Source organism: Ovis canadensis, chromosome 16, assembly GCF_042477335.2.
Source record: "Ovis canadensis isolate MfBH-ARS-UI-01 breed Bighorn chromosome 16, ARS-UI_OviCan_v2, whole genome shotgun sequence".
NCBI classification, from domain to species: domain Eukaryota; kingdom Metazoa; phylum Chordata; class Mammalia; order Artiodactyla; family Bovidae; genus Ovis; species Ovis canadensis.
The window spans coordinates 44,492,680-44,506,771 of record NC_091260.1 but is presented as its reverse complement, the minus strand read 5'-3'; the positions used below and the strand labels follow the sequence as shown (position 1 = coordinate 44,506,771).

At 44.6% G+C, this 14,092-nt stretch overlaps 1 protein-coding gene across 1 annotated transcript in view; it reads left to right on the top strand.

Moving 5' to 3' along the window:
• Nucleotides 1–1,691: 1,691 nt before the first annotated feature.
• The window catches only part of NIM1K (NIM1 serine/threonine protein kinase), a 76,165-nt gene continuing 63,764 nt past the window's right edge, over nt 1,692–14,092 (top strand). Inside the window, exon 1 of the mRNA XM_069556348.1 lies at nt 1,692–1,849. The gene's annotated coding sequence lies outside the window, so the exon portion shown is untranslated. The remainder of the gene's footprint in view (nt 1,850–14,092) is intronic.

Genomic DNA, 14,092 nt, shown 5'->3' with positions numbered 1-14,092 from the left:
GACTTTAGAAGTGGTTTCTGAAGCTGAGTTTTAAGTTTTCCTTTTCTACGGTAGCCTAAAGTTTTCAGTAACCTCTTAATTCTTTAGAATCCAGGATTGGCTTTGCCAAGCGTTGCTCTACAGGGGCACCATGGGATGACCTATGTCAGAGTATGTGTCACCTGGGAAGTTTCTGGGCTGTTTCTTTATGAATTCTTGTTCTGTAGATTGTCATGTTGTAGAATTCAAGGAGTCTTTTGTATTTAAAATATGCAATGATTTATCCTGTATTTCATTGTTTCAGAAAGACTGATGGCATGTACTATTTTAAGATTACTCCTTTAAAAAAAAAAAAAGTCCTTTTGTCTTTGAGAAGAAGGCCTCCCTTTAAAGACACACTTTTCTCACAGAGAACCTTTATAACCACTCTTATAAAACAAGAAAGCACTTTTTCCAGGTTCTCTTGGTTTTCCTGCCAATCCCAGTGGTCAGTCTGTGGAGCTGTCCAAGGTTTTATTTCTTGCCCTTCCTGTTCTGGCCCCTTTAATCATCACACTAAGAGGCAGCACAGGCTACTGAGGAAGAGCACCAGACTTGAGCCAGACCTTCAGGTCTGAGTCCCAGCATCAGTACTGGACAGCTGTGTGACCTTGAGCAAGCCAAGTAAATTTCTGGGCCTCAGTTCCCTCTTCTGTCAAAACAGGGGTGGTAATCAGAGCACCTAACTGAAAATGTTAATGTGAGGATTTAACCAGTCATTCTGTGAAAGTGTGTATAACAGTTACTGGCAAGTAGCAAAATAAGGAATCTTTGGATTCCCTAATTTCTACCATAAAAGGGCTTTAAACTCAGTTTATTTTTCCCCTTAGCTCTTTCGCTTTTGTAAATACACCCTAGCAATTATGGAGGATTCAGCCACATGAGGAGGTGGAAAGACTGTTCACAGAGCTGTGACTTAGGGCCCCCAGTCAGGGCTTGCCATTAACCAGCCCCGTGGCCCTTGTTAACTGACTTCTCCGACTTCAGTTTCTTCCTCTGTAAAATGAAGGACGTGAGCTTCAATAAATCATCTTTATTCTTTAGTATTCGGTGAATCGTGTTCTTTCCTTGCTTGTAAACTGGAAGAACATTTGGCACCCACCATGAGCCAGGGAGTACACAGGACACTGGGGATCCACTGCCCAAGGGGCACCCAGGGAACAAGGCCTAATGTATTCGAGGAATCCGGGCTGAGGGTGGCGTTAGCACTTATTTCTGCAAAGCCTAAACGCTCCCAGACTCACCTGAAGGAACTGTCACGGTGGTTTGCTAGAAAACCCCGTTCCGTTAGGAAGATTACTGGGTCTCCCAAGGACACGGAACCCCTTTTTATCAAGAGGCTGGAGCGACTCGGCACGCAGGGGGAGTTGATGGGAGCCGTGTCGCCTCTTGCCATCCTTGCTCCAGGAGCGCTCCTCTCTGCGGCAGGGCCAACCCCCCCTGCTCCAGTGTGTACGATGGGTGTCCCCACGCCGCGCGCCCCCCCCCCGCCCCCACCTCCTTTCAGCCCCTCCCTTCCGGCTGCCATAGAAACCGGCCTACGAGGTCCAGGACCTCGTCCTGGTGCCCCTCCGGCCGCCCCTTCCCCCCTCCCCCGGGCCAGCCCCCGGCTCGGGATTGGTCCTTCGGGAAACGCTGCGGGGCGCCTGAGTCCCGTCTGCGGAGCCCGGGCCGGGCCGGTGGGCGGGGTCTGCCAATGCCGCCCCTGACAGCTCCTGAGCCTTTGGCGGGGCCACTGCGCTCTGACACCCACGCACCGCCCGCGCCCACCACCCAGAGAGCCCGGCCGGGCGCCGCGCAGCCGAGCCCGCGAGCGGAGCTCGCCACGAAGGTAAGCGAGGGCCGCGGGGCTCGCAGCCGGCACCCCACCCGGCCGCCCCTTCTTCCGCCAGGCTGCCGACTTGGGTGCTGAGCAGGGACGCCTCTCCTCCCCGGAACCCCAGGGCAAAGAGGGACCCAACTCCCGGCGAGGGTAGGCGAATTGGGGTCAGGAGAGGATTAGCGCTCTCTAGGGGCACCCCCTCCGAGGCCCATCGCGCCTGGGAGGCGAGAGCGTTGGAGGCGGAGGCCGGGGTGCGCCGGCGCGAGCAGCCTGCCGGTGCCTGGGGGCGTGAGCCCAGGGTGCGGACACCCAGGTCTGTGCGCGCACCCCCAGCCTCACCCCGCGCACCCCAGCTGCGCGCCACCAGCGCCCCCGGGCGCGAGCCCGGAGCCACAGAGTTTGAATCGAGTGCCGGGGACCTGCGTGACCCCGGCGGGCAGTGGGCAGTGAAGGGCACTGACAGCGAACGGCGGTGGTCCAGAGGAGTGGACCCTCCATCCCATCCCACGCCACGACACGCCCTAAAGAAAGATGCTCTTTTGGAAAGACTGTACAAGCAAAGAAGAGCCTGTCTCTTCTTCCCTGAGGTCCCTTCAGGAATATTAGGAGCCTGAGGATTCGGCGACACGACTTGGAAAGGATCGCAACAGGGTTTTTTAAATGCCGTTTCCGATCAGCTCTGTGTGTCTGACCCAGGATCTGAGCAAATGGAGAGGTCAAGGCACCCAATAAAGGTGCTCTTAGCCCCAGTAAGGGCAGCGGAGATTCGCCATCTGCACTTTTTCCTTCCCGTCTCTCCACCTCCTCCTCCGTCCCTTCCCGGCTCTTCTCCCCACTCCCTCCCGGTTTTCGTCCTCCCGACTCTATTAGACAAGAGGGCTCTCTGTTAGACCCACCCTCCCCCATCCCCTTCCTCACCCAGTTTCAAACCCAGAGAGAAGGAACCACATTTTAAGCTCTCACCCGTGCAATTCAGACAAGTTTGGAAGTTAAACAAATCGCCTTTGCACTGGAAGCCGCGGGAATCCAGAAGGGAAACAAACAAAACCAGACCGAAGGATCGATTCCAAGGTTAAGTCAAAACAGTGCAAAGGGGACTCCAAAACGAGTATTTGTTTATGGCAATATGATTTTTTTAATGTTTGTAAAATATGTATCACTCAAGCTTGCATCATCAGTATTCACTGTGATTCACAGAAGAGCTTCAAAAGATGGTTTCTGTTAGTGTTGCAAAAGCACTTCTAATTTTGGTTGCCATGGTAACTGGAGAAGTCGCCGGGCAGTGTTGAGAGGCTGCCTGGATGGAGCCGGGAACCGTTCTTGAGGAGACCTCCCCAAGCCCCCTCATGTTACCATGGTAATAATAATTGAGCCTAGAAGATACTTGTTTCTTTAGGGTACTGAAGGCCCGAGGCATGTTGTTGCTTAATTTTACCTTTGCAGAGTTTGCAGTTTGTGAAACAGATCTTCCCTCGCAGACAACTGAGAGTAAACACTGCCCTCAGCCAATTGGTCCTGCTGGCCCAGCTCTCTTCCCACAGTTCAGCGGCCCTAAGGAAGGGAGACCGAGAACAGTGTTTGATGTGAAAGGAATCCTGGCCTGTGACCAGATCTCTCTCCCCATTTAGCATTAAATTTGGACTCCTAATTAGCTTTCTAATTAGGAGGTGGAGGAATGCGAGAGGAAAGCCCAGAAAGAGGCTAATAGGGAAAAAGTCCAAGTCTCCACGGACTGGTGTTTTGTATGCTGTTGAATTTGCCTAGTAAAGTCCTCATAGGTTTATTTTTGGCTTGACCACTGTTAAGTGGTAAGCCTGGAAAAACCTTCAGAGAGGTCTCCTTCTATGCTAGGGGAAAACGTGGATTGATATTTAGTTTGAGGTGTGTGCTCTTTTCTAATAACAACTGCATTTAGAATAAAGGCAGTTTTGTGTGAAACCTAAATTTCCCAGTAATAACTACAGATAGGCCATAGAGCCCTTTATGCTGTTGGTTTGGCCTTAGATTTTCAGTTAAAAAGGTTTAATTTGGGCAGAGTAATGTTCCCATTCAAATACTTTTATTAGTACATGTTGATGTCTTTAAAGGACCCTAATTCTTTACACATTCACAAGTCCTAAGCTTTGAAACCTATAAATTAAATTTACATATTGATAGCATATGATTGGAAAATTTGAAAGCCAGTCCTTTTACAGTTTTTTTAAAAAAGAATGTGGAGCTTCCCTGGTGGTCCAGTGGTTAAGACTCTGTAAAGTAGGGATCTGGGGTTTGATCCCTGGTCAGGGAACTAGATCCCACATGTCCCAACTAAGAGCTCATGCAGCCAAATAAATATTAAAATTTTTTTAATTAAAAAAAACTTGTTTTAATAGGTTAATGTTTAATGTTTTCAGCTAAATATCTAGCTCCATTTTAAGAAACTTAAAAATTAAAATATAATGTGAAAATCCAACTGCATTCTTTGAATCTCATTATAGTATTACTCTAAGGACTGAATACTTTTTTTTTTTCCCTCTAGAATTTATTCATTTTATTTTATTTTATTTTGGTGCAATGACTTTATTGTTTACTTTATTTTTTTACTTTATTTTACTTTACATTACTGTATTGGTTTTGCCATACATTGACATGACATCTCTCCAGATCATCCCCGTGCATCAGCCCCAAGTATCCTGTATCCTGTATTGAACATAGACTGGTGATTCGTTTCTTATATGATAGTATACATGATTCAGTGCCATTCTCCCAAATCATCCCACCCTCTCCCTCTCCCTCAGAGTCCAAAAGTCCGTTCTCTAAGACTCTTAATTCATTTGCTGATTTTCTTTCAATTGTTGAAATGACAACTAAGATTAGTTTATAAAATGAGTCTCATTCTGTGTTTTCGCTTTCCATGGTCATTCTAGAAAAAGTTCTCTAGCATTGAAGCTACAAATTTCAGGAAAAGAAGAAAATAGTCAAAGTTCTTATGATGACAGTGTCTACAACTTGAATTAAGCAGATCACAGTTCTTAAATTACTTTTCCTCAAGAACTTCAAAGATAGCTCAACCATTGTCATATAGCATCCTGAGGAACAGTAACCAGTTTTATGGATAGGCAAGTTGTGTTCAAAAGACTCAAGTCCTTTCAGGTAACTACTTGGAAAATTAAGAAATGAAAACTAAAACCCCGTGGCATGTCTAGGAATATGAGTGTCAAGTAGGGCTCAGAGAAAATCTAGGTGAGAAGAGAGACAAGATACAGAGGCAGGAAGAATTTGGGATTAAGAGAAAAAGAAAATTGGAGGGGGGAAGACTCTTAAATGAGAAGTAAACTCACAGATTAAAGGGAAGGGAGTAAAAAGAAAAAAAAACATAGTGTAATGGGAGCTATACAGAAAAACAAAAAAACACAAGTTGGGGAACAAGAAGCTAAAACAAACTCTATTCTTTGCCTTTCATGGAGAACAGAGAACCTGATGCTTTTCAAGAAAGCTCTGGCTGTCCTATTTAGCCAAATTCTCCAATTTAGAGGCTCTCTGGGAGGACTGAGAGTGGACCAAAATTCACTTCCAGTGGTATGGCCTTCCCATCTTCTGGCTAGACCTGCTTCTTCTCAGCCCTTCAGCCACCAAGAAAGCTTTCTTCGCTGCATTGGCTGGGTCATTTAGTTGGGTCATTCATAACTTTAAGTTGCAAGCTTCACTTTTAAAAACTGCTCAAGTTGTTATCAGCTGAGTGCATTCATCTATAATTTTATGGATTAGAGCATGTTAAAAGATTCTAACAAAAAACAGTCCCTCTCTTGGGTTACGATTGCTCTGCTCTTTCTTAGCTGTTTGATCCCATCCTTCCCTGCTGCTACTGCTGCTAAGTCGCTTCAGTCATGTCCGACTCTGTGCGCCCCCACAGACGACAGCCCCCCAAGGTTCCCCTGTCCCTGGGATCCTCCAGGCAAGAACAGTGGAGTGGGTTGCCATTTCCTTCTCCAATGAATGAAAGTGAAAACTGAAAGTGAAGTTGCTTAGTCGTGTCCGAATTTTCGTGACCCCATGGACTGCAGCCTACCAGGCTACTCCGTCCATGGGATTTTCCAGGCAAGAGTACTGGAGTGGGGTGCCATTGCCTTCTCCACATCCTTCCCTAGTTGGAAATAATTCTCTTATGTGGCTGGTCCTTGAGTTATCAATTTTACACAGAATCTGTACACTTTCTTTTATTACAGGGGAGGATATAGCTCTCTTACTCCTCCCCTCCAACTTCCCTTTCCTCCATTTTTGCAACACAGTTGGTGGGAAAAAATCAGCCAGAGCACCCTTAGTATAATCCTTTATTTGCAAACGCCAGGCAGGGGAATGCTCCAGAGAGGGAAGGAGTACTGGATGTTTCCTAGGACTCCAGCCAGAGCAACCAAAGTTCAGTTAATTTCAGAAATAGTTAGGGAGTTTGGGATCGACATGTACACACTGCTATATTTAAAATGGATAACCAACAAGGCCCTACTGTATAGTGCAGGGAACTCTACTCAGTGTTATGTGGCAGCCTGGATGGGAGGTGAGTTTAGGGGAGAATGAATAGATGCATGTGTATGGCTGAGTACCTTTGCTCTTCACCTAAAACTATCACTGTTAACTGGCTGTACTCCAATATAAAATAAAAAAGTTTAGAAAAAAAAGAAAAGGAAATAGTTGGTCAAGGATAGAAAATGGAGGAATTGCTCTTTCAAATTGGTAGCCATTATTTGAGTAAAATGGATTTTCTGCAGCAGAGTGGGAAGGAAGAGTTGGGGCCTAATATCTTGTGCTAGGATGGTGAGAAGGGAGGGTGCAGCAGGAAAGAACTTGCACACGTCTCCGTGCAAAGGTCTGCCCTATTAGTGCTTCTCACAAGTGACATCACAATGTTATTTACAACAACATTGCATCTGCATGACAATGATTGTGTAATTATTTTTCGCTGGAGCTGAATTGTGGACTGTGGATGTATTTCTTTTCCTGTACAACATTTTTTGGGAAAATAGTTTTTCGTTTGTTTGCTTTTTCGAATCTATCACCATTTATTCTAGTGGCTCTTTAAAATGCCTCTCCTTGGTTTTTTTCATACAATGAAATGCATCTGCCAATCCTCTTCCTTCTGGGCCCCGCCCCAGCCCTCTGAATGGACCCCCCAGTTCTCCAGTCTGAACCGGGTTTCTGATGGCCGGGACATATAGGGGCCTTCCGAGATTTCTCTTCACCCTACTTCTGTGTTGAGTCCCTGGTCTCTTGTCTTCTTCTTTCTTGGTCTATGCTTTTCATTTTATAAAGCATCTGTTTTGCTATAAATAACTTCTTAAAGGGGAGTATAGGAAGTAAATTTGGGGGACTTTGCATGTCTAGAAAAGTCTGTTTCACTCTCACACTTGATGGTTTGCCTGCGTATAGGATTCTCGGCTGAAAATTCATTCATGCAAATTTCCAAAGGCATTCATTTATTCTTTTCCAGCTTCCAGTGTTTCTGAAAGTTCAGTGCCGTTATGGTGCTAGATTCTTGGCATGAGATCTATTTTTTCTGTCTGGAACCTTGTGGGGTTCTCTCATTTTTTAAATGAAATTTCATTGAGTACAGAGTCACTTTCTCTGGGTTATGTTCATCTACCTGGTGGAGCCAGGAAACGTCCTGCACTTTTGGGGAAGTGATGATGTAGACACACTTGGAAATTACTCCATTTTTTGGTTTCTTTTCCTTGTCATGTGTTGACTATTGTTGATTGTATCCACTCAGGATTTTTAGCTTTGAATAAATTGGTTGCTGTCCTTTGGAATCATGCACGCTGCCAGACCAGCTTCTCTGTTCTCACCACTTTTTGTCTTTCAGAAACTGATCTCTAGTGTCAATCACGTAGAATCATATTCTTAACTTTACTAATAATTTGGTGCTTTTGGGGCATTTGCTTTATGTACATATTGGTTTAACGATGTTTATCTGAGCACAAAGACACCAAATTTGTTATAGGATGTGAAGGCCAAGTCTAAAATGCTGGTACAGCTTTCAAACCTTTCATGTCAATTATTGGTAATTTGCAGAGTAGGTATCTCTCTAGAATGTAGACTTGCACGCCTTCACATTTTACAGTGGAGGAAACCAACCCAGAGATGTTTAGCGTGGAGTCGTTTCTCCTGACTCATTATTAGACTCTTATTCTTTCACCCTGTCTCCTCTCTCTCCCTGGGTACTTTGTCTTATATTTCTTTTTCTTTTCATTTCTTAATCTTTTAAAAAAATAATAATTTTTGGCTGTGCTGAGTCTCTGTTGCTGCGTGGGCTTTCTCTAGTTGCGGCAAGTGGGGACTCATTCCCCTAGTTTCTCTTGTTGCAGCTGTCTAGTTGCTGTGCTGGGGCTTCTCACTGTGGTGGCTTGTCTTGTTGAGCCTGGGCTCCAGGTGTGTGGGCGTTAGTAGTTGCGGCCCGTGGGCTCAATAGTTGCAGATGCCCCGCTCTAGTGCACAGGCTTAATAGTTGTGGCAGTCAGGCTTAGTTGCTCCACAGCATGTGGGATTGTCCCAGACCAGGGATTGAACCCACGTCTCCTGCATTGGAAGGTGGATCCTTTACCACTGAGCCACCAGGGAGGCCCTTCATTTCTTAATATTATTTTCTTTAGCTTTAAAGAATCATAATTCCTCACTACAAGACAGTATAAAATATGTATTCAAAAGCAGTACATATTACAGAAGCAGCAGGTAATAGTGGTTAAGTCTAATTCTGGAACCAGCCTACTGGGTTTGAATCCTGTCTCTGTGACTTACTGTGTGACCTTGGGCACATTATTTGACCACTTTGTGCCTCAGTTTTGGGGGCCTATAGTAATGCACCGACCTTCTCACATAGTTGTGAGAATTAAATGAGTTGATTCATGTGAAGTTCTTAGAATGATGCCTGGCATACAATAAATATCAATGTCGCTAGTATTATTGTCAAAAATACAGAAATAAATATTAAAAGAAATAATCTGTTATTCTGCCTCTACTACCATCAATAATTCCAACTAGAGAGATAACTGTGGTTAACATTTCAGAGGGTTGCTTTTTGGTAGTTAAAGCAAAAAAAAAAAAAAGGAATGTTGTATGTACAATTTTTTTTTTTAGGTTTTTTTTTTTAGTTTTTAATTTTTTTAATTTTAAAATCTTTAATTCTTACATGCATTCCCAAACATGAACCCCCCTCCCACCTCCCTCCCCATAACATCTCTCTGGGTCATCCTGTATGTACAATTTTATTGTTTATTTTTCCACTTGTCTTTATAGTTTGAGCTTTTTTTCCATATCATTGATTATTCGGTATTCTTCTGGGTGATATTGATATATTGGTTTCCTGTATTCATCCTAACACAGAGCCTTACAAATTAGGTTCTTCATAAGAACCACCTGACTGGGAAGCCAATTCTTTCTTCTGGACCCCTTTGGGTTTAGAACAGGTGTAGAGAGGGGTCCTCCTATCATGAATTTGAGAAGACTCTGTTACAATGAAGACAGGTCTTCTCTTTCTCTACACAATGAAAGTATTCTGGAGATGGCACCTGAAAAGTGTGCATTAGAACAGAGTGATGGGGGTACTCCTATGAAAAGATTATGGGGGAGGAGGGGGAGGGCTGGGAGAGAACCAGATGGCAGTGGTGGGTGGCACTCAGTGGGGCCATCACCCCTGGACGTGTGGGTCTCTCCACCCACACAGCAGAGACCACATGGAATGTGGATCTGATATTTTGAATTTTCCTTGGAACCTCAGCAATTCCATGAGGCTGGGAAGCCAATGAAAAGGCTTCTGTGTGCAGACACATCCTGAAGGCTGGAGCTGCTTTGATCTCCTGGGAGAGCTGATGTGACTTGGCCTCTCCCCAGGACATGATAGTCACCAGCCTGCTGTACTCACACAGGACCTGTGTGGCCAGGAACAGCCAATCTAGCCATGTCTCCAGAATTTGGGAATTGAGCCTGGAGCAGCCCAGTGAAGATCCATGCCTCTTTAGAGAACTCCATGTAACCCTGAGACAAACGGATGTTAGTGGCTTTGTGTTCAGTCATGTCACATGTACTAGAGAGTTACTGTCTTCCCAGGAGGAGGCAGAGAGGTTCTTCAGAGGATTGCAGGCTGGGATGGAGAGATGTAGAAGGTGATACAGAAGGTGAGGAGGGAAGCTTCTGTTTTCCTTCTCTCAAGCTTCCTTAAGAGTCACTCTCCCTGTATAGCACATCATATCCATGTGAGAACCAGTCTGTGTGCTTTGGTGACTACTCTTTGCCAAGAAAAGTAAAAAAAGATTGACCAAAACCACCAAACGAGTGACATGGTTAATATCTGTAGGAAACGGGATGCAACAAGTTTTAAAGGTTAGCATATCGCAGTGCAAAGTCAGTAGACTCTTGGCGTAAAGCTGTTTGTCTTGTTGCTGAAATGTTCAGTGAGGGTGGAAAACGGGTGACTTTTTGTTCAATGCTAGATTGTTGGTTGAAAGTTGCCCATCAGAACAGAGACTAAAATTCAAATACAGACTATTACTCCCATTCTTGGGTAGTTAGATATACTTTGATCATATATAATTATGGAAAAAATTTAAAAACCTTGTAAACTTCTCTGAACTTCTAGTTCAGACAAATACGTCTTGGACACAATGAAACAGCACTAGTCCTTGTAGCAGACATTGAGGTACAGATTTCCCCACCCTTTACCTCAAGTCCAAGCACATTTACAAACAATAAAATATATTCACTTTCTACTTCCCTGACCTACATTTCCTTATTTTAGCACTTGCTGAATCACAGGGGCAGATTCTTTCAGGCCAAATCTCCTTCAGGTTTTCCTTGAACATAGCCCATACTGCCTGTGCTCTCTGGGTCCCATCCTTCCTGTACAAATGCCTAGCACAGTGCTTTGAACGTTGTATTTAGTTATCTGTTTATGTATTCACCTTGCCCCTTAGCTGATGATTTAATCACATCCACGTGACTCTTGGGGAGGGACCTCGTACCGTTGGTTTAAAGTAGGCAGGCCCTTAAAAACAGTCTGCTGACCTGGACACTTCAGTTCAATACCAGGATTGTTATTGGGGGAATATTCCCCAGTGGAGGAAGAGTATAGCAACCTCACATTGCTTCGGTAAGAGCAAGAAAAGGGCTTCCCAGGTGGTGTTAGTGGTGAAGAACCCCCCCCCCCCCAATGCAGGAAACATGGGTTGGATCCCTGGGATGGGAAGGAAACGGCAACCCACTCCAGTATTCTTGCCTGGGAAATCCCCATGGACAGAGGAGCCTGGTGGGCTGCAGTCCATGGGATCGAAAAGAGTCAGACAGGACTGAGAATGAGTGAGAGAGCAAGGAAGTGGGGGAGAATGATCTCTTGTTCAACCTCATCCTTTCCTGTAGCATCTGTTCTGCGAGGTTACCCTGTGACCCACACAGCTCCTGCTCACAAGACCAGGGGAAGCCGGAGCACCTGTGGTTTGCACAGTTGAAGCACAGGCTCTGAGGTCAGAAAAGCCTGGACTCTGAAGCTTGTTGCCAGTATGACTTTAGAAAAGTTATCAAGTTCTTTTGAAGTTCCTGAAAAATGAGGAAAACTGCAGGCACCTTTCAAGGCTGCTATAAGGATGGAAGAAAGTATATACAGACTGCTTCTGACTTAGGATTTTTTGACTTTACGATGGTGTGAAAGTGACAGACATTCAGTAGAAACCAGACCTCCAGTTTTGAATTTTAATCTTTTCACAGGCCAGCGATACTCTCTCATGATGACAGGCAGGGGCAGCAAGCTGCAGCTCCCACTCAGGCACACAGTCACAACGGCAAACCTCTGAAATCCTTACAGCCATTCTCTGCACAGTCCACCTTCTGTTTTTCACTTTGGGTACAGTGGTCAATCAGTTGCATAGGATATTCAATACTTTATTATAAAATAGGCTTCATATTAACTGATCTTGCTGACTGTAGGTTCCCTGGTGGTGCTAATAGTAAGGAAGCTGCCTGCCAATGCAGGAGATTAAGAGACGCCAGTTTGATCCCTGGGTTGGGAAGATCCCCCAGAGGAGGGCATAGCAACCCACTCCAATATTCTTGCCTGGAGAATCCCATGGATAATGGAGCCACGCAGGCTACAATCTTTAGGGTTGCAGAGTTGGATGCAACTAAAGCAACTGAGCAGGTATGCGCACAAGTTAATGTAAGTGATTAGCACATATTTAAGGTAGGTGAGGCTAAGCTATTATTTCAGCTAAAATAAGTTTATTTTTCTTGCTGAAGAGCAGTTCTAGATGGACGTATGTGTCTATTCAGGCTGTCATAACAAAATGCCATAGACTTGGGGACTTAAGTGCCAGAAATGAATTTTCTCATGGTTCTGGAGCCTGGAAGTCTGAGATCAAGGTGGCAGGCTGGCTGGGTTCTGCTGAAAGTGCCCTTCTTGGCTTCTTGCCATCACATGGGAGGGAGGGAGAGAAAAAGGCAACACTCTCTCATCTCTTCTTATTAGGACACTATACCCATCATGAGCGCCCCACCCTTATGACCTCATCTAAACCTAATTGTGGGCTTCCCAGGTGGCTCAGTGGTAAAGAATGGGCCTGCAGTGCAGGAGATGTGGGTTTGATCCCTGGGTGGGGAAGATCCCTGGAGAAGGGAATGGCAACCCACTCCAGTATTCTTGCCTGGAGATTCCCATAGATGAAAAAACCTGGTGGGCTACGGTCCATGGGGCTACAAAAGAGTTGGACACAACTTAGAGACTAGACAACAACAGATGGTTGGATGGTGTCACCGACTCAAGGGACACGAATTTGAGCAAACTCCCAGAGATGGTGAAGGACAGGGAACCTGGCGTGCTGCAGTCCATGGGGGCACAGAGTCAGGCACAACTTAACAACTGAAAAACAACAACTCCATGGGATTTTCCCAGCCCAGGGATCGAACCCACATCTCTTGCATCTCCTGCATTGGTAGGTGGATTCATTACTGCTAAGCCAGCGGGGAAGCCCTCATCACTGACTGACAGGGCAACAGTATGTCCCAGTTGGTCACGGAAAGCCCTGATTTGCACCTCTTTTCCCAGAGTGGTTATTACTATCACCCCCTTCAACTCTCAAAAGTGTCTTGATTTGAATGACAAATTCTATGTCTCCCTACTTATTGAGCACTTGTTATTTATTATAGATTCTCATTAAACAGTAGTTATTAATAAGAGGGGATAGACTACAGCTATAGGTAAATAACGCGCCAAGATTTCACATAATGTTCTAACTGCAATTCACTGGTCTTATCGTTTTGACAGTCTGTGGCTGGCTATTCTTCAGCTCCACCCCTCCACTCCCATGTTTGTATGACTTCCTTTCTAAAAGGCATCCCTTCTGTTTTGCAACCATACTTGACTATCACTTTGAATTTTGAAAGGAAAGACTTAGAATTGAGATAATTTGCATGTTCAAACATCCCAACTAGTTTTTGTTTAGGTTTTCCCTTGGGAAATATTATGTTACCAAGTAGATGAATATATTAGTAACCCAATATCACACTGATACTTTAAGAAGTAACCATGTCATAGATTTTGACAGTTAAGTTGCCTATTGAAATGGTTATGCTGGACTGATGTCTTCAAGGTACCAAGGACTCCTATTCCTGACCCATTCCATGCTCCCATCCCTGACCACTCTTAATGTGGTTTGGAATTATTTTTAGGAATTTTTTTCCCCTGAAAGTTATCATCTCTACCTTCTCTGCCAACCTCTCTTCCCCATTCATGAACACTCATTTATTTTTATGAAATCTTCCTCAGGTAAGATTTTTGTTTCCTCAGCTTTTCACTTATCAGAAGATAGTATCATCTGCTGAGTTCTTCCTGTCTGAGCAAAGTGATGGAAATACTGAGAAAGATTCCTCCCCGTTTCATGCCCAGGACAACTCATTGCCTTTTTGGAAAGTTGCATAAAAGTCTGCACTTTTGTGGCTATTCTGAATGACTCATATATAACAGTTTCGCAGATACCTCCTTTAGAAGGTACAAGAGATGTTTGCTCACCTGAAATCTGGAGATGAGAGCAAGTGCACCAATCTACAACGAGGAAATGAAACAAGTGTTTTTGTATGTATGTGTTACCGAATACGATTCAATATACCATTTTAAGCATACTCATGCAGAAAACCAAAAAACTGAACTTTGCTAAATTTATAGATTCACTTGGGGATGAGTTTACATGTTTTTGATAGTATTCCCTTATTAATGTGGTATTTTTCCCATTTGTTAGGTAT